At 43.5% G+C, this 21836-nt stretch overlaps 1 long non-coding RNA gene across 1 annotated transcript; it reads left to right on the forward strand.

The window, feature by feature from the left end:
- The first annotated feature begins 18048 nt into the window (after positions 1–18048).
- Positions 18049–21596, forward strand: LOC117537718. Its single transcript, XR_004567757.1, has 4 exons — positions 18049–18106; positions 19194–19222; positions 19702–19823; positions 21583–21596. It is a non-coding gene; the product is annotated as an uncharacterized LOC117537718 (long non-coding RNA).
- Positions 21597–21836: the final 240 nt, after the last annotated feature.

The following is a 21836-nucleotide window of genomic DNA, read 5'->3' on the forward strand; positions in this document are numbered from 1 at the left end:
CCCTCTAGAAGCCACTCTCAAGTTCCCTCTCGAGTCTCCTCTCGAGTCTCCTCTCGAGTTCCCTCTCGAGTCTCCTCTCGAGTTCCCTCTCCAGTCCCTTCTCAAGTTCCCTCTCAAGTCCCCTCTCGAGTCTCCTCTCGAGTTCCCTGTCAAGTCACCTCTCGAGTTCCCTCTCAAGTCCCCTCTCGAGTCTCCTCTCGAGTCCCTTCTTGAAATTCCTCTCAAGTCACCTCTCAAGTTCCCTCTCAAGTCACCTCTCGAGTCTCCGTTCAAGTTCCCTCTCGAGATCCCTTTCAAGTCACCTCTCAAGTCAACTCTCAAGTTTCCTCTCGAGTTCCCTCTCAAGCACTCTCTCGAGTTCCCACTCAAGTCCCTACTCATGTGCCGTTGGAGGTCCCGCAGACTACTCTTCTGCCGGGGGTCCTGCCAACCTCATGTCCTGAGCCGTTGGAGGTCCCGCAGACTACTCTTCTGCCGGGGGTCCTGCCAACCCTATGTCCTGTACCGTTGGAGGTTCCGCTGGGGATCCTACCAACCCTTTGTCCTGTCCCGTTGGGGGTCCCGCCGACTACTCTCCTGCCGGGGGTCCTGCCAACCCTATGTCCTGTGCCGTTGGAGGCCCCGCCGACTACTCTTCTGCCGGGGGTCCTGCCAACCCTAAGTCCTGTGTCGTTGGAGGTCCCGCAGACTGCTCTTCTGCTGGGGGTCCTGCCAACCCTATGTCCTGTACCGTTGGAGGTTCTGCTGGGGGTCCTGCCAACCCTTTATCCTGTCCCGTTGGGGGTCCCGCCGACTACTCTCCTGCCGGGGGTCCTGCCAACCCTATGTCCTGTCCCGTTGGGGGTTCCGCTGGGGGTCCTGCCAACCCTTTGTCCTGTCCCGTTGGGGGTCCCGCCGACTACTCTCCTGCCGGGGATCCTGCCAACCCTATATCCTGTCCCGTTGGGGGTCCCGCCGACTACTCTCCTGCCGGAGGTCCTGCCAACCCTATATCCTGTCCCGTTGGGGTTCCCGCCGACTACTCTCCTGCCGGGGGTCCTGCCAACCCTATGTCCTGTCCCGTTGGGGGTCCCGCCGTCTACTCTTCTGCCGGGGGTCCTGCCAACCCTAAGTCCTGTGCCGTTGGAGGCCCCGCCGACTACTATCCTGCCGGGGGTCCTGCCAACCCTGTGTCCTGTCCCGTTGGAGGTCCCGCCGACTACTCTTCTATCGGGGGTCCTGCCAACTCTATGTCCCGTGCCTTTGGAGGTTCCGCTGGGGATCCTGCCAGCTCTATGTCCAGTCCAGTTGGAGGCCCCGCCATCACCTGTCTAGCCGGGGGTGCTGCCAACTCCTGGTCCTCTTCCGTGGGAGATCCTGCCGAAGCCTGTCCCACCGGCTCCGGTTCCTGTTCGGCCGACACCGGGTTCTGCCCAGCCTCCGGAGCTGTTTGGCCTTTGTGAATAGTTTAGCCTTGAAATAAAGGAGTTATTTTTGACACTTTAATCTGCATTTGGGTCCTGCTTCCTGCACACACCGTAACAATAGTAATGCTGCACATTATGTACACAAGCAATTTTCACCCATTTATTAATTATATGTTTTACATTTGATAACACTAATGTGTTTAATACTGGCAACTTCTAATTGTGGGAAAAACGAAAACGTTCAGTAGAGACGTCCCATAGAACATTTTGCGAAACACAATAGCCAGCATGTGTAGTTCTGGGGGGGGGCGTTCGATTCCAGTTTTCGATAGTCTGGCGTGGTTTCATTCCATTTCAAACAGCTGTTTGACGCTTGGCGTAACCTTGGCGCACTGCCACTCCAACATCCAATCCCAGAGCTTGAAGATTAATCACGGGGACTGTAGTCCTAAACGATAGCTGGGGATTATGGGTAGTCTAGTGTCTTCGGCCATCCGTTTTTCGGATTTGATATGGCATTAACACCATATCCCTACATGCACTGCAGCTAAAACATACAATCAGCGAGCTTGAACCATAGCTGAGGATATTGGGCAATCAGTACAGTGGCTGTGTATCGCAATGATGCTCGAAATGTCCCTTATAGGCCTACAGATGTAGCACTCCAGATAGGACTCACATGGGTGTGTCCCAGTCAAAAGCCCAGCGGATCCCAGTGGCTGGGGGTGTTGCCAAATTGCTAGAGAGCGTTGCCAAATTTCCCCATTTGTTCAATTACAGAATTTAACCATGAGACGGCGCTTCATTCACAAATACACAAAGACAACTAGGTGTTGTAGAACTTAGTCTGTTTGCAATGTTTGCAGCTCTGCAGTTGTGTATGCTGAATACTGTAACATTTAATCACTTATTTGTTACTGTATGGTTTTCACAAGCTACTATAATGAAAAAACATCAGTTTTAGATCAAATAAAGTATATAGTTTGCTTTATGCAGTATATTTTTTGTAATATTGTTGGGGTGTTTTTACACAGTACAGTAGATTGAAGTAAATCAACGTATACATTAAGATAAGATGGACCTTTATTAATCCCGTGGGGAAATTCAGTAGTTCAAACAGCAACAGGGTAAGAGTGAAAAACAGGACAGCACAGATTCACATAGATTAATAAAATCTAAAATAAGATGAGCGATAAAAATAAAAATAATGAGAAACTATGTAATAAGAAATGAATAAAACTAAAATATAATTATCATATATTATATTATAATGTATTGTATTATTAAGTAATATCATACATTAACCCAGTGGTTCTCAAAGTGGGGGGTGCGCCACCCCTGGGGGGCGCAGAGGCATGCCAGGGGGGGCTCGAGAGACCAGGAGGAAAAATTGTTATAAAAAAAAAAAAAAATCATAATTTGAACAATTATTCTCTGTGTTTCATTAAAGCTCGGCTCTGTGTGTGTGGAACGAGCCATTTTGTGTGCGCGAGAGAGAGAGCACACCGGTACCGGAGATCGTTGTTGTTAGCTTCTGGTGCTAGCGAGCTATGCTAACGGATATAAGGAGTCTTTTCAACAACAAAGTGGAGGAGAGTCCTCTCCTGTCAGACTGAGAGACTCAGTGAGCTAAAGGACTCTCTCAGTGGATCTCAAACGTTTTGGTCACCATTAATGTAAACAATTATTTCCGAGGCACACGTTTATATGATCATTATTGTTTTAAAAAAATAAGAGAATAAATGAAAAACAGGTATGAAATACTATATGACACTAAAACAACAATAAAGTTTAAAAGGGGAGTGATTTGTAAAATATCCATAAAGAAAAAGTAAATCTGTTCACAGTTCTGTTTCATCTGGATGTTGAGAGATGTATCCATAGATCTCTTCATTTTGCTCTCAAAGTGCACCAGATTGATGCTTATAACTTCAAGATTGAAAAAAATATCTTCCCGGGGGAGCTTGCCCCCGGACCCCCCTATGTGAGGTCCACACACCACCTATAAAAATAGCACTTTACCCCTGCTTACACCTATATGCCGTGAGCTGATTATCGTGCCTTCATTGTAACAGTCGCGGGTACACTGTCTATATGCGTGTGGAGTGTTGCAGTAGAACATTCCTCTGTAGCGACCGGTACATTAATGGGAAACCCTAAATGTTTGAGCACCCTCTATGAAACGTCAAGCTACCCCACAGAACCCCCAAAATAAATCTCTGGCGCCGCCACTGAGCCTGACTATTTGTGTTGGGGGGGGGCCGACTTTTTGTTTTCTCCAAAGGGGGGGCCTGACAGAAAAAGTTTGAGAACCACTGCATTAACCCCATTATAGCAGATGCCACATTTAATGGATGAACACATTTATGCATCAATAATTACAACAGAGTATTTCTAAATACAAGTTGTAAAAATACTTATATGTATTTAATATTAATAACATAATGATTAATTTCAGATGATAATACTTTTCAGGGTTAGGTCCGGTCTGACAGCGCTTAGCTCTCTGCTGCAGAGAAGATCACTGCTCTAAACAAAGTCAAAAATCCTACATCCAAACGGAATAAATATAATTAATTATGATGAATACGTTAAGTCTTGTTCATTGTTTTTCACTTTTATTAAATGTTTGATATTTCCGGCACAGACCCTTTCATACCGGCAATGCGCGATAGAAACAACAGAAAGTGCGACAGTTTAAATATGCCAGTGTTAATTTCGTCAACGAAAACTATGACGAAAAATGTTCGTCAACAACCTTTTTTACATGACTAAGACGAGACGATGACGAGCTAAACATAGATTCTTGATAACGAAAACTATGACGAAATGTATATTTAGTTTTCGTTGATGAGACGAGACGGGACTAAGGTGTTAATGGTGGACTATCGGACATTCAAAATGCAGTATATTTTCCCCCAAGTGTCCATCTTGTCTGTCAAAATGCATCTTACGTTTCTAACTTGCAATATCATTATTTCCGCTCTCTTCACTCCAGAAGAGCGATCTCCCTGTGTCTCTCTGTGTGCGGGGGGCGGGGCCTAACATACATGCTGCAGCGGACACAGAGATCTGCCGGGGACGGAGCGTTCAGAGAGTATAGAGACACATTTTGACTAAAAGTTGACTAAAACGTTTTGAGTTTTCGTCGACCAAAACTAGACTAACACGTTTTGAGTTTTCGTCGACTAAAACTAGACTAAAACTACGAAGGATAGGAATGACTAAAATGTAACCATTTTCGTCTAAAGACTAAGACTAAATCAAAAACAGCTGCCAAAATTAACACTAAAATATGCGAACACAAACCTACAGACTGGGGGTTGGGAGATCACAGGAGGGGGGGGGGGGGAGAGCTGTGGAATGTGACCACCCCCCTTGGGAGACTTACTCCACACATTCCGATGGCCAATTAGTTTTAAACAAAGAGTTTGCAGCATACAGCACAGGCAACATGGGGGTTGGGGGCTTCTCAAAATATTTTTGTTTGTTGTTGTTTTGTGTCAGTTTTACGTCGCCACTTCCATTCACATTTTTCATCATTGTTCCACAATGTTTTCATGAAATTAATATCCATATATTTTATACTATACTTGCACTGCTTACCGTTTTCATACTTTATATATCTTAGCATATTCATACACACTGTTACTGCTCACAGGCTGCTGTGTATCTAGTGTATTCATACCCAAACTCACTGTTTATTCATCATTCAATTAATTATATATTTTATTTGTAGATTGTGTACATTACTTTTCACTTTACTGCTTGTTGCACCGTTAGAAGCTAAACTGCATTTCGTTGTCCCAGTACCTGTAATCTGTGCAATAACAATAAAACAGGCATCTTTATTGTAGCCTCAACAATCAAGTTCTAAGTAGTGCAATATGAAATAAAAACTAAAAAAATCCGTGCTGTTGTATTTGCTGTAAAGTGTCTCTACTGTAGGCTATTTTTATTATATGTACAGCACTTTGGCTCGACCAAAAATCGATAAATTATAAATGTGCTATATAAATAAAACTTGATTTGATTTGAAAAACAACTACACTCTTTTGGCAGTGTTGTGGTGCCGAGAGATGGAAGTCGGAGGCGGGGTATCAAAGGTACAAGCTAGACTTTCATTTAGCATAGGAAAACCATTGTAAACAACTTCATTCCCGGGAAGCGAAGACCGGCGGAAACAGGAAGTCCGGTTCACTAAAATGTCCGTGCAGAACAATACCCCAACCCATAGATCCGTGGGTGAATAATGTCAATCACCACAGTGTACACATTAACAACAACTACACTATTTTGGCAGTGTAAAAATTAAACAAGAACTACACTCTTTTGGCAGTAACAATTAGATAAATAATAAACTATCAGACTGACACTGAACACAAACAAACTATTTTCAGCAATCAATCTGTTTAGTTGACTCTGGGGGACATGTGCATGCGATTTAAAAAGATCGTTTTTTGGCTGTTTAGATGGTGTTGCTCCATCTGGGTCACTGCCGGTGGTTGAGACGGTGGGGTCTTTGGCGACTAGTTTTATAGCCTCATGTACATTAGTTAGGTGCTTCAGGAGATTGGCATTGCTGTTATTCGATGTGGACAATGCTTTCTGTCCTGCACACAGTTTATATTTGACCATAATATTTGTTGCGTCCTTTATCCCCACAAATTGAAAATAGTGGTTATATCTCCAAGTTGTAAATGCGCTGCTGCTCTCGCTGATACTAGCATCTGACATTGTGTGTGTGTGTGTGTGTGTGTGTGTGTGTGTGGGTGTGTGTGTGTGTGTGTGTGTGTGTGTGTGTGTGTGTGTGGCCTAGCATTACTATACTTGTGGGGACCTAAATCTGTTTACACAGTCACGTTTGGGGACTCACCTCCCTTATGGGGACAAATTGGAGGTCCCCATAAGGGGAATAATTCATTTTAGGGTGAAGACTTGGTTAGGTTTAGGATTAGGGTTAGGATTAGGGTTAGGCATGTGTTGGTTATGGTTAAGGTTAGGAAAAGTCTCCAGGAAATGCATGTAAGTCAATGTAATGTCCCCTGAAGTGGTGTGTGTGTGTGTGTGTGTGTGTGTGTGTGTGTGTGTGTGTGTGTGTGTGTGTGTGTGTGTGTGTGTGTGTGTGTGTGTGTGTGTGTGTGTGCTGGTGGTGAGCGTTGCCGTGTATGTGTTAGCAAGTGTTTGTTTGTCTGTGTATTTTCCAACCCTGTCTCCTAAAAATTACGTTCCCACAGAACTAAACTGCATTCTGAATTACGTTTAGCTAGAAACGTATTTACTCCCACGTTACGTTCGTTATGAACGTATCTTAAATACGTTTATTTTCTACATATCTTTGCCATTTATTGTCTTGCTTATAATAATGATAATAGTCATTAAGATACGTTCATAACGAACGTAACGTGGGAGAAAATACGTTTCTAGCTAAACGTAATTGAGAATGCAGTGTAGTTCTGTGGGAACGTAATTTTTAGGAGACAGGGTTGGTATTTTCCCCATAAGGCAAGACCCGCCCAACTCTGTCTCTGATTGGCTTACCCTGAAATGTTACCCCGCGTTAACCAATCATCACTCCTCTCTGGTTACTTTCACTTTTCCATGGTACTGTGAGAGGACATCGCTGTATTCGCCTGCAAGCTACATCCGCAGGGAGATTCGGTTCAGTTCCATCACATAATGTAACGCAGTAACGCACCCATTTAAATCACAGTAACTATAACGGCGTTACTGAATGGGAATAGGTAACTAGTAACGTTATTAGTTACCGCAAAAGGTAGTTGCGTTACAGTAATGCGTTAGTTTGTAACACGTTAGTCCCAACACTGGTAAACACACACCTGATCACCTGAGAGCTGCCGTTTCATTCAGACTGTTTAAAAAAAAACAACGGTCTGATTTTAACAACTCAATGTGTGATTGTTATAGCAGTAATATTAGACACTAATAATACAGTAAACTATTAACACTGTACATATGATTGTTTGCCCGTGGGATTAGGATGATCGGTAGTGAGAGCCGTGCTGCATTTCCCTCCGGTCTGATGTGATATAAAAACAAAGCGATTATTGTTGTTGTTGTAAACTCACGTGGATTAAACTACATGTATTAGTGCATTCATTTAAATTCGCGAACATATGATACATTAAATGATCGTGAGGATGATGATTGAAAATCGTTTGTTTGAGCCGGGCTGCATTTCCTGATGAAAAAACATAGCGATGGTTTTGTACTTACACCTACGTGAATTAAACAACATTATTTTGTTAAATAAAAACATGGTGATGTTTTGTAAATGATTACATGTCTCTTATTTAGCACAGAATATGATCCTATCCGTGACATATGGATCTTAACAAATATCCAATCAGATACCTGTAGATCTATCAGCTGTTTATTTCACATGAGTTCCAGTGTGGCAGCTTTTCACGGCTCCCCCTGGTGGATCCATGATCCATTGCAGCTGGTTTCATTAAAATTACATTTATTTATCAAGGGGGCGTATCAAGTCCTGCGGGGGGGTTTTCCTTTTCAGCAGGGGCCCACCCCGTGCAGATCACGGACCCGCACGGGTAGGCGTCTGAAATGAAGCGCTACATCTGTACGTCTGTTTCCAACACACTCTCCATAATCGTCCAGGAGCGACGTTTGGTCAGGGTCCCGTGGCGTCCAGTTGTGACGCTCCTAGGCTCCTTCAGCGTCATAAAGGGACGCAAATAGCTTTCAACTGATTGCAATGTATTCCCATCTGCGGCGGGATTTGGTGCTCATGGAAGCACGGCATTCGTTTGTGTCGGCTGCCCTTAAAGGCAATGTGAGCGTCTGTTCCCATTGGATAACGGAGAATTGTACACCCGGAAGTAAGTATTCCCCTTACTGTCGATTGATTTTACAGTTATATCTGCACTACTCATCGACTAAAAAACACCAGATTATCCTTGTTAATTACACAACATTGATTGGTTTAAATTGTGTGCAATGCTTTTGTATTTTTCCCCTTCGATTCGGAGAAACAAATATTTGTTCGGAGTAAAGGATGGCAGAAGACACTACACTACCCAGAATCCCTAGCTATCGTTTAGGACTACACCATGTACTCTGTTTGACAAACCCCGTTCATTCCAATGGCTGACGTCTATGTCACGTGATCTTCAAATTTATCCCTGCAGAAAAAAAAAACATGGCCGAACTTCGTTTTATTCTCGGTGGAAAATGCCTATTTCAAAGTTAGTTTGGCCATTAAAATGCGTTTTGATGTCATTTGATGCGATAAATATGAGTTGTTATTTCAGATGATGTGTGCAGTGGATGCACATGATCTTTAGTTTGCTAGTTATTATGAAGATTACTTCAGGAAATTGCGTCCATAGAACGTTTTCATTGTTACGCTACAAGCTACGTTGAAAGCTGTAAGTAAGCCACAGAACACCAAGAGAAAACACCATGCCTGGAGATAGACACAAAGGACGATGCCGTAAACGAGGGACCCCCTCAAGACCGGCACTGGCAGCCATATCTGTGAACATTGAAGGGTTCTCCTCTGCAAAACAAACCATCTTAGCCGACCTATGCAGCAAGCAACACTGTGACGTCCTTTGCTTGCAAGAGACGCACAGAGGGAGTGAAAACAATCGCCCCACCATACCAGGAATGGTCCTGGCCATTGAGCGACCTCACCGGCAGTACGGCAGTGCTATTTTTGTAAAAACAGGCTCAGCTATAGAAGATACAGATATGTCAGATGGCCATAATATCGAAGTCCTATCTGTTGAGCTAAGCAGTGTTGTCGTAACATCTGTCTACAAACCACCACCTGTAGACTTTGTGTTTTCCCAGCCAATCCCCAAAATACACGGCAAACCACAGATCGTTATTGGTGACTTCAACAGCCACAGTACCCAGTGGGGCTACCTTGAAATGAACAAGGATGGAGAAGCAGTAGAGGACTGGATGGATACTAACCAACTAAGTCTGATCCATGACCCCAAGCTACCACACTCGTTTTTCAGTGCTCGCTGGAAACGTGGCTACAACCCAGATCTCACCATGATCACAAGTAACATCGCTCGACTGTGTAAAAAGACGGTGCTGGACCCTATTCCATCAAGCCAACACCGCCCCATTGGGATCCTAATCAATGCGGCTGTAGTCCCAATCATCGTGCCCTTTAAAAGGCGCTTCAATTACAAGAAAGCAGACTGAACAGGTTTCACCAACGAGCTGGAAGAAAAGATCACAAAGATAATACCAGTTAGCGAGAACTACGACCAATTTGCTAACCTGGTGCTGAAAACTGCTCGGAAACATATCCCACGAGGATGTAGAGTTGAATATATACTGGGACTTTCAAAGGACTGTGCAGGACTCTATGACAACTACGTCAGCATGTTTGAAGCAGATCCCTTCTCAGATGAAACAACCACCCAAGGCGAGAAGGTGATGGAAAGCATTGCCCAAGAGCGAAGCAAGACCTGGAATGCTCTTATAGAGTCCACAGACATGTCAAAAAACAGCAAGAAAGCATGGGCACTTATTCACAAGCTACGAGGTGACCCTAAAGCAGCTCCTCAGCACCCAAAAGTCACGGCCAACCAAGTTGCCAACCAATTGCTCGAAAATGGAAAGAGTAGAAAGAGAGGGGAAAAGACCAAGCTGAACCGCAAGAAATACATCGAGGACCCTGCTTTTACAAGACAGCTCACTATGGAAGGGCTGGAAGGGGGAATCTCTATCCTCAAACCAAGAAAGGCAATTGGACTGGATACTATCGCAACGGAACAGATCAAGCACTTCGGTCACAAGGCAAAGACGTGGCTCCTACAGCTCTACAATGAGTGCTTAACAACACACAAGCTTCCTAACATCTGGAAGAAAGCCCACATTATAGCACTGCTGAAACCTGGGAAAGAACCATCCGCTCCCAAGAACTTCAGACCAATCTCACTTTTGAGCCACACCTACAAACTCTTTGAACGTCTGATCCTCAACATAATTGGTGCCTTTGTTGACGAACACCTCATCCCTGAACAAGCAGGTTTCCGCCCTGGCAAGTCGACAACTAGCCAAGTACTCAACCTCACCCAGTACATCGAAGACGGATATGAGGAAGGGATGGTAACTGGTGCGGTGTTTGTCGACCTCTCAGCTGCCTATGATACAGTCAACCATAGACGTCTCCTCTGTAAGATCCTGGAGACCACAAGAGACACCCGCCTGACAGAGCTGATTGAAAGCATGCTTGAAAATAGGCACTTCTTCGTTGAGCTAGGAGGAAAGAAAAGCAGGTGGCGAAGACTCAGGAATGGCCTCCCACAGGGAAGTGTGCTTGCACCACTTCTCTTTAACATCTACACCAACAACCAACCAAAAAGTGTAGACACCCGCCGCTTCATCTATGCTGACGATCTTGGCATAGGTGCACAAGCCACTGATTTCAAAACTTTGGAAGACAGACTCTCTAATGCTCTGGCAGAGCTAACACCTTACTATGAAGAGAACCACCTACGTGTAAACCCATCTAAGACACAGGTGTGTGCCTTCCTCCTGAGAAACCGTGAAGCCAAGCGCCAACTGAAGGTCAGCTGGTCAGGAACCTCCCTTGAACACTGTGAGCACCTAGTCTACCTAGGGGTAACCCTGGACAGATGCCTCTCTTTTAAGACCCACACTGAGAAGACTAAGTGCAAAGTGAGTGCGAGGAATAACATCATCCGCAAGCTCACCGGCACGACCTGGGGTGCAAACCCACAGACTGGGACGGGTGGCGCAGTGGTCTGTGCATCCGATCATCAGATCAAGGGGGAGTGCTGGGGAACTCCAGTTCGAAACCCGCTCCTGCCGCCACTGCGTCAGGCTGTTGTGTCCTTGGGCAAGACACTTCACCCGGATTTGCTCCTGTGGGTATTGTCCACAGTACATGTATAATACTAATGTGTACCTGTAAAAGCGCCTCGATGACCTCGAGGCGTGAAGATGGACGGTGTGGCGCAGTGCGCTGTGCAATGATCATCAGATCAAGGGGTGAAACCCGCCGCTGCTGCGTCTGTAAAGCCGGTGTGTCCTTGGGCAAGACACTTCACCAGAACTTGCTCCTGTGGGTATTGTCCACAGTATCTGACCATTGCATGTATCATATATGTGTAATGTGTGTATATGTAAAGCGCTTTGAGTCATTGATAAAGCGCTATAATAAATGTAAGGAATTATTATTATTATTAATTATTATTATTATTATTAGACTCTGAAGTCAACCGCACTAGCCCTCTGCTACTCAGCTGCCGAGTATGCCTGCCCAGTATGGTAACGAGCTGCCCATGCCAAGAAGCTGGATCCCGCCCTCAATGCTAGCTGCCGCATTATCACAGGCTGCCTGAAATCAACACCTAGTCTGTACATCCTGGCAGGCATAGCCCCACCAGAGATACGACGAAATGCAGCAAGCAAGAAAGAGCGCCAATAATAGTGTACTGACCAAAGACATCTTCTCTTTGGCCATGTGCCAGCCAAAAGCCGCCTTAAATCCAGGAAAAAGTTTCTTGAAGAGCGTCCCACCCCTCGGAACACCAAGCATAAGCAGTGAAAGAGTCACTCGGTGGGAAGAAAGACTTGACAACCTCCTATCAGCAACAACAATGGAGGTAAAGGCTCAATGATTCCATTCAATGCAGGAAGACATCTTATGGAAACTTTGATTATTTTGAATATGTGGCCCTTCAGCTGAAATGCTCCACTCGAGCTCTGTTCCTAAATATCTATAGACCACCCAAATACTGTGCAAGCTTTTTTCATGACTTTACTGAACTGCTGTCTATAGTGTGTATTGACTTTGACCGTCTAGTCATTGTTGGTGATTTTAACATCCATGTTGACAACCCCCAGGACAGAGGGGCTAAAGAACTGTTTTGTGTTCTTGATAGCTATGGACTGACTCAGCATGTGACGGAGCCCACGCACAATAAGGGGCACACTCTGGACTTAATTATCTCAAAGGGTCTGAATATCTCTAAGGTTGTGGTGACTGATGTTGCACTCTCTGATCATTCCTGTGTTTTCTTTGGGAGCTCTATTTCTGTTCACAAAAATGTTCAAAAAGAGGTAACCACAAAGCGATATTTAACTGAAAACACTAGGGAAATGTTTACTCAGAATTTTTCTTCCACACTTGCCCCTGCTAAAATCTCAGTAAATGAGCTAGTAGATCATTTTAATTCAAAAATTAAAAATGTTATAGATGCCATTGCTCCAACTAAGGTAAAGGAAGTGTCTGGCAAGAAAATATCTCCATGGAGAAAGGCCATGAGCGTGAAAACAGAAAAAAGAGAATGTCGAAAAGCTGAACGCAGGTGGCGAAAAACAAAACTCCAGGTTCACTTTGAAATCTATAAAGAGAGACTTGGCCTTTATAATTTGGAATTGAAAAACGCACGACAATCGTTCTTCTCTGACATCATTACCAAAAACAAAAACAACGCACGTGCCTTGTTTGCTACCGTCGACAGACTAACTAACCCCCCAGTGTCAGTAGCCTCTGAATTTCTATCCACCAGGGCGTGCAATGATTTTGACTTCTTCACTGACAAAATTCAGAAAATCAGACAAGCAGTCAGTGCCTCTGCATCAGGAACAGCGAATGTGTTGTCTCTATCTCCACTTAACATCAATTCAAACACCATGACACAATTCCATCAGATTAATGATAAAAACCTAGAGGACATTATACAACTTCTGAAATCCTCCTCCTGCTGCCTTGATATTATTCCAACAGGATTTTTCAAAGATATTTTGCCTTGCATGGCCTCAGATCTACTTCATATAGTAAACACATCTCTTCACTCAGGTATTTTTCCACAGGCCCTGAAAACTGCAGTCATTAAACCGCTCTTAAAAAAGAATAATCTAGATGCTTCAGTGATGAACAATTACAGGCCCATATCAAACCTCCCATTTCTAGGTAAAATCATTGAAAAAGTTGTTTTTCAACAGTTGAGTAATTTCTTGCATTTAAATAACTGTTTTGATGTGTTCCAGTCAGGCTTTCGTCCAAACCACAGCACTGAGACTGCTCTTGTAAAGGTCTTTAATGACATCCACTTAAACACGGACAGTGGCAGAACTTCAGTATTAGTATTATTAGATCTCAGTGCTGCGTTTGACACTGTTGACCACAGCATATTACTAGACCGACTGGAGAACTGGGTGGGACTTTCGGAAACAGTTCTAAATTGGTTTGAATCCTACTTAAAGGACAGAAACAACTTTGTTCTATAGGTAAATACACATCTGAGTTGACAAATATGACATGTGGGGTACCTCAAGGCTCCATCTTGGGGCCTCTTCTCTTTAACATCTACATGCTACCACTGGCTCAGATAATGAACAACAACAAAATAAGTTACCATAGCTATGCAGATGACACACACATTTACGTAACAATTTCACCAGGAGACTATGCTCCAATTCAAACACTGAGTAAGTGCATTGAACAAATCAATGACTGGATGTGTCAGAACTTTCTCCAATTAAACAAAGATAAAACTGAGGTAATGGTTTTTGGAGCCAAGTCAGAACGTATAAAAGTTAGCGCTGAGCTTCAGTCTGCAATGTTCAAAACAACAGATAAAGCCAGAAATCTAGGTGTAGTCATGGACTCTGACCTGAGTTTCAACAGTCACATTAAAACTGTTACTAAATCAGCCTACTATCACCTAAAGAATATATCTAGGATTAAAAGACTAATGTCACAGCAGGATTTGGAAAAACGTGTCCATGCTTTTATCTTCAGTAGACTCGACTACTGCAATGGTGTCTTCACAGGTCTCACTAAAAAATCTATTAGGAAGCTGCAGCTGATTCAGAACGCCGCTGCTCGAGTCCTCACTAACACTAAGAAAGTGGATCACATCACTCCTGTTCTGAAGTCTTTACACTGGCTTCCTGTGTGTCAAAGAATAGATTTCAAAATACTGCTGCTGGTTTATAAAGCACTGAATGGTTTAGGCCCAAAATACATTTCTGACCTCCTGCTAAATGATGAACCATCCAGATCTCTCAGGTCTTCAGGGACTGGTCAGCTTTCTGTCCCCAGAGTCAGAACTAAACATGGAGAAGCAGCGTTCAGTTATTATGCTCCAAACATCTGGAACAAACTCCCAGAAACCTGCAGGTCCGCTGCAACTCTGACTACTTTTAAATCCAGCAAGAAGACTTTTCTTTTTGTCGCTGCTTTTAATTGAAACTGAGCTGTTGTGTTCATCAGTAAAGTGGAACTTATGTGTGAACTATTCATATGTTAAACTGCACTGTAACTTTTTATTCATGTACTTTTTATTCATGTATTTTTTCTTGTAATGTTTCTTTTATTATCTTTTACTGTTTTTAAATGCCTTTGTCTGAATGTCTTTTATTTTTGTAAAGCACCTTGAATTGCCTTGTGTTGAAAGGTGCTATATAATTAAACTTGCCTTGGAGTGCAGAACATACTGTACGTGAGAAGATGAAATAAACCTGAGTTCATGTTCACACACACACAACCACACACACACACACAACCACACTCTCTCACACACACACACACACAGATGCACACTGTCAAACACACACACACTTACATACACACACACACTCACTCACAAACACACACAGACACACACTCACACACACAACCACACACAACCACTCTCTCTCACACACACACACACACACACACACACACAACCACACACACAACCACTCTCTCTCACACACACACACTCACTCACACATACACACTTGGCACACACTCACACACCCACACACAGACACGAACACAAACACACCACTCTCTCTCACACACACTCACAGATGCACACTGACAAACACACACACACACACACAGACAATCAGACACACACTCACTTTCACACACACACACACACACACTCACACACATACCACTCTCTCTCACACAAACTCACAGATAAACACTGACAAACCGACACACTCACATACACACTCACTCACACACACTCACAGATGCACGCTGAGAAACACACACACTCACATACACACTCACTCTCACACACACACACACACACACACACACACACACACACTCACACACACACCACTCTCTCTCACAGACACTCACAGATGCACGCTGACTAATACACACACTCACATACACACTCACTCTCACACACACACACACACACACACACACACTCACACACACACCACTCTCTCTCACACACACTCACAGATGCACGCTGACTAACACACACACTCACATACACAAACACACACACACCACTCTCTCTCACACACACACACACACACACACTCACACACCCACACACAGACACAAACACACACACACCACTCTCTCTCACACACACTCACAGATGCACGCTGACTAACACACACCCTCACAGACACAAACACACACACACCACTCTCTCTCTCACACACACACACACACACACACACACACACACACACATACACACTCACACACAGACACAAACACACACACACCACTCTCTCTCACACACACACACACACACTCACACACACACACACACACACACACACGCTCACAGATGCACGCTGACTAACACACACACTCACAGACACAAACACACACACACCACTCTCTCTCTCACACACACACACACACACACACACACACACATACACACTCACACACAGACACAAACACACACACACACACACACACACACACTCTCACACACACACCACTCTCTCTCACACACACACACACACACACACACACACACACACACACACACACACACACACACACACTCACACACACACCACTCTCTCTCACACACACTCACAGATGCACGCTGACTAACACACACACTCACAGACACAAATAACCCACATGATGAAGCCATCCCTCTCACTTGGATTCCGGAAAACTATTTGATCCAATGAATACGACCTGAGGGTCTCCAGAGACCTGGGTTCATTGGTTTTTAATCACACCTTGTTCCTTTCTTACTATTGTGTTTTGATGTACTCTTATTCCTCTCATGTTTTCATTTAGTAAGGTCAAACTTTATTTGAAAGCACTTCTCTTTTCATGATTCTGTTGATGCTGCTGCCTTGAATCCCAGGTCTCAGTGGTTCCCGTAGGAGGGTCTCCGGCACACTCTTCATTTAGCTTCTATTGACACATCTTTGAATAGGGCGTTTACAAACCCTTTTATGGCTTTCTTTGGAGTTTTTGTGAACACTCACTCATCCCTGAGAGCCAGTGCTCCTCTCAGCTTCTCCCTAACCCATAATGTCCACACGTCCTCTCATTATTTGATTCTGATCACACTTCACTTGCTATTGACCCTGTTAGCTTTTCTAAACCTGATACGTGCATGAAGAGAAAACACAGGAAACATGTCCCCCCCCCCCCCTAAATATTAGTGAACATCGTACATCTTGCCCTGTGGACCAACGTCGCTATTAGATGTGTTGTTGTGAGACTGGGTTGGATATTTGCAGAGAAGGAAACATGTGACCCCCCCTCCGCGAGGCTAAAGTGCCGCAGGTGGAATTTGGCCTAGTCACATGTTGGAGTGCAGAACATGCGTGAGAAGATGAAATAAACCTGAGTTTATGTTAACACATACACACACACACAAACACACACACTGTTTGTTTTGTCCCTGCATTTGAAAGTGTTGTTAAGTAGGACCTCACACTCCAGTGTCTCTCAGCGTGATTTATAGCCAGCATTGATCAACTGACAGCACAGATGTATTATTATGTTGTTGGACTGTGTGTACAGACTCAGAGGGAACATCTGATGGAACACCTCCTTCTTTTATTAGTGTTGAATTGCTTTGTTGAATGTTATTGCATTGTCCTGTTGCGAAATCCCTTCTTTTTTAAGAATCAAATTAAAGTTCAAATGGAAAATTGAGTAACACAGCAGATGCCACTGAAGGAGAAATTATTGTTGTTAATAAAGTCAAGAAAGTTTGAAAAAGTTGTGATGTGATATATAAATAAAGTTATTATTTGAGAAATAAATGGCTATATTAAAAGACCAACTGTGTAAGTTTACAAGAAACACAATGTACAACACACACATACACTCTACACAACACACCTACACGTTGTACAACAAACACAAACGGCTCCTAAAGCATATACTAAATATCAGGCTACAGCCCTTGTATATTTTATTATGTGAAGCACTATATGTTTTCATGACTAATGTCTACTGTTTATTTGTAGATATCTCCTAAAGCCTACAAATAAAGTGTGAAATGTCTGTTATTATTGAGGAGATTAAATAAACCTAAGTTTATGTTAACACACACACACACACACACACACAAACACACACACTTAAACACTCACAGACAATATTAGTGAACCTTTTACGTCTTGCCCTGTGGAACAACGTCACTATGACACGTGTTCTTGTGAGACTGGGTTGGATATTTGCACGTAGAGAAGGAAACATCTGCAAGTGTTCTGAAATTTTAATTACACGTATAACCAGACTGAGAAGTTTTCAGGAATGTTTGCATCAGTCTTTAGGGGCTGGAAGAGCAGCAACAGTATAAAAACAGACGGAGCGAGACACAGCGCCACATCAGAGCTGCACCTGAAGGACCAGGACTTCCAGGACCAGGACCTCAAGAGTATCATCAGCTGCCCCAAACCTCCAGGACCTCCAGGACCTCCAGACGGTGAGTCTCCACTTCTTTCTCCTCACGGTCCTGCAGCTCCGTCAGGAAGCCTCCTGTGACTCGGTGCAGGGACCAGTCCCTTCAGAAACACAGAGAATCCTGAAGAGAGGTCCGTGTGAATGCTGAATGCTGAGCTTTCTGAGTAAAGTATGAGGAGCACTTAGCAGCTGAAGTCTTAACAGTTTCTCCATTGACTTCTGTAGTGACATGTGGATGAATTATGATGAATATTATTCATAGCATTCCTAACTGAGATTAACGTTTTGATGTTTGAACCGAGTTTGTGGGTTGAAGATGTGGAAGTAGTTTAGTACAGAAAAGTGCACAGAAGACTAATAGAGGTAAATACTTTTTGCTGTAGAAGAACGTACATTGTAAAACTTAATAAGTTGTGGTCATTTAAAAAAAGTATGCAAACTCATTGCCTCACAATCACTAAGTTAAGTTAGTATGGTGAGTAGGAACAACTTGTTTATTAAGTACAACTAACACAACACTTTGAAGTTGTAAAAAAACATACATTGCATTAACTTAAAGGTCACCTATCATGCTTTCATACATACATATGTGTCCCGGTGTGTCAGGAGACTCACAAAGGGGCGTGGCCAGCAGCAGCTCCGGTACGTTTGAAGCTACTGACCCAGAATCAGCTCTTTAGTCGCAGGCCTGAAATAGAGGGGGATGAGGCTGCAATGATCTGTTTGGGCTTTGGAGCAAAGCACTTCAGAGACATGTTTTTGATATCTCTGAAAGCTATAATATATGCCTAAGAATAGTATAACAGGAGACCTTTAACATATACCAAACAGTTGGCTCTATTGCTAGGTTCATTTCAATAAATGAACAACATGCACTTTAAACATTTCATGCTCTTATCTCAATGTCTCAGTTTTGCTCACAGACTCTTTGCATCACTAAACTGGTGGCATCAGGGAACCAGTCAGGGAGCATTTGACGGGTTTAGAGAACATTGTTTTGAATCTTCAGGAAGTGTATGAACCACTTCCTGCCGAGGACCCTTCATTGTGTACGCTGTTATTGTGTGTTATGGTGCGTTAACCCGGTGTTTGTGCCTCTTCCTCTGCAGAGTCATGAAGCTGCTCCTCCTGCTGGCAGGTAAGCAGCATCGCAGGCTTCACTGTGACAAACAACATGTGTTTGAAAGGCATTATGAATGCGTTTCAAAGTCAAGTCCTCTGTGCATAGAGTCACTGCGAGTGTGTAATAGCCCCGCACTACTCTACTGTCTGCTTTGTGCAAATAAAACAAGATAATGTTTGAATGATAGACTTTTAAAACATGAGCTCATCCATTAAATCAATATCAATGTGAACGGGTAGCTCTTATTCAACATGTTGATGGCTTCAGTTAATGAGGGGGTTAGCCTTCAACCACTTGTATTTATGAATGGCACAGAACCCAGATCCCCTGTATACATTCACCCTGAAGGAGCACATGTTTTACAGAACAAATAAGGATATCATTATTCACTCATTGCACTGATGAGTGTCACTTCAAGTCAGAGGAGAGGCTTCAGGGAACGATGAGTGTTCAGGTTGTTCTTGATGGATGTGTTTCTCCTGGAACTCCTGCAGTTGCTGCCAGCCAGATGGAGCTCTCTGCCTCTGAGACTGTTACTCTGAATGCTCCTGGTGGAAACATCAACATCAGCGTCGCTCCCATCACTTTCTATGGAAAAACCTACACATTGTTACACGTGAGTACAATGACCCCCTGACTGACTGTGTGGCCTCTAACACTGCCCGTCGTATCCCTATTTTAGGCACTCCAGCTTCGGATGTCCGACCGCTAGAATAGCAACACGGAGTGTGTAGTGTAGTAGATGTTGGTGGGCTGGTAGAACCCCAGAGCAGTATCTGCCCCTGCAGGAGAATCCCTCTGTCGTTGGGAGACCCCTTGGTAATTAGGGCAGCTTCAGGACCCACAATCCCTAACCCCCCATTTTATATCATATCTCAACATCAATCAACACCACATCAACCACAGTGACCAATGGAACTATAGTTTAACTTAAACAGGGTTTCTATTCAATACTAATGTCAGCCTTTTCCAAGGAAGGGTGTTCTTACCTCACTCTGAGACCAAGCAGATACCTTCAGAGACCACGAGAGAGACCAGGAGTTGGGTCGAAGTGTACAAAGTATTAAGGTTTTAACAGAAATAGAGGATTACAAGAATCCTAAACAATAAGACACCAAGTCAAAATACAAAAGCAACAGGCTCACAAGTCAAATGTTCTAAAGCCGTCTCATTCCTTCTCCTCCATTCTTCTTCACTGCTTCTTCCTCCTCCCTCTCTGCGTCAGGTGGTCTCCCCCTTCCTCTCTTTGAGTCAGAAGGAGGTCACAACTGTTTTAATCATTGAACATTAAAACATGTAAGGTTTAAAAATAAAACAAATAAAGACTTATAGTAATGCCATGTCATTTGAAAGAGAGGGAATATGAAGCAAAGTTATGAGAGCAGAACACTTTGTCAATGTCATGTTTAGAATCAGGGGTTTTTCTTTAAACCTTTCCATTTGAAATATAGAAACTTTATACTTGAATTCATGAACAGATCAAAAGTTCAGAATGCTCCATCTAGTTTCACATGTTTGGTTTCACATGTCTGAACAGACATGATGGAAACTACATCCTTTCTATTTCCAGCCAATGGAGCATCTTGTTATCAATGGTAGCTCAATAGAGGTCGTGAGGTGAAGGTCAGGTCTGTCACGGCCACTTACACAGCAGAACTGTCAACACTACACATAATAAAGCTATTATAGATATGACACATAACTCACTGTTTAATATGTTATCACTCACAGTCCTCAGAATCAGTCCCTAGTGTTTTTGTCTTGATCTTCTTTATATCTAGATGTAAGCGGTTTGTTACCTTTCAGCGTGTCAGCCTGTAAATATGGGAGCACATGAATAATGACATGTTGCTAAAGGCGGAGAATGAATTGAGTTTTACACACAAAGTTTAAAGTGTGCTTTTTGTGCCAGCTGTTATTTTGGGTATTATGAAAGTTTCTCCTCATATTATTCAATATCAGACGCTCTGAGACAGGCTTGGTCCCATAATGCATCACTGTGAGTCTGGTCCTGAGCTGGAAAGTGAGCGTAACATTCCCCTCTGGGGTCTATGGGGTCAGGCACTGATCAGATCAGTTCAATGGAGTGGGGACAGATCATTACTAGAGCCAACAGGAAGTGGTTTGGAGCAGCTGGACGCGTCTCTTTGATTCCTCATGTGTCTCTGTATGAAAGGACACATAAAGACTTGTTGGACAGTGGCTTGTAGAAAGCTTTTTTCCAAAGTGAGAGAAATGTTTTGATCTCATCATTGATCCTATCTTTTTTCTCCGTAGCTAAAAGCACACCTTGCAGCTCAAACATTTGAGGAGAGGAAACGATGCTGTTTTGGAGCGAAAGCCTTCATATTGTTGTTCCCTTTTTGTTTTTTCAGGCGAAGATCGGCAATAAGACTGAAGTTTGTTTAAAAAATGACCCATCTGAGGACGACATTGACTGTGTGGTGACCAGCGAGATGGTTTCAACCAAAATGACGTACACTGTGATTGTTACGTCATTTCGCGCTCACCCTTATCTTATTAACATCAAAACCCAGGGACTGGGTATCGTTTTTCTCCAGTTCTACAATGGTAAAACATTGAATGTGAGTCCTGATCCGATCCCTGTTACACACCGACTGGCTGTCCA

The sequence above is a fragment of the Gymnodraco acuticeps genome, unplaced genomic scaffold (genome assembly GCF_902827175.1).
Source record: "Gymnodraco acuticeps unplaced genomic scaffold, fGymAcu1.1, whole genome shotgun sequence".
Taxonomy (NCBI): Eukaryota; Metazoa; Chordata; class Actinopteri; order Perciformes; family Bathydraconidae; genus Gymnodraco; species Gymnodraco acuticeps.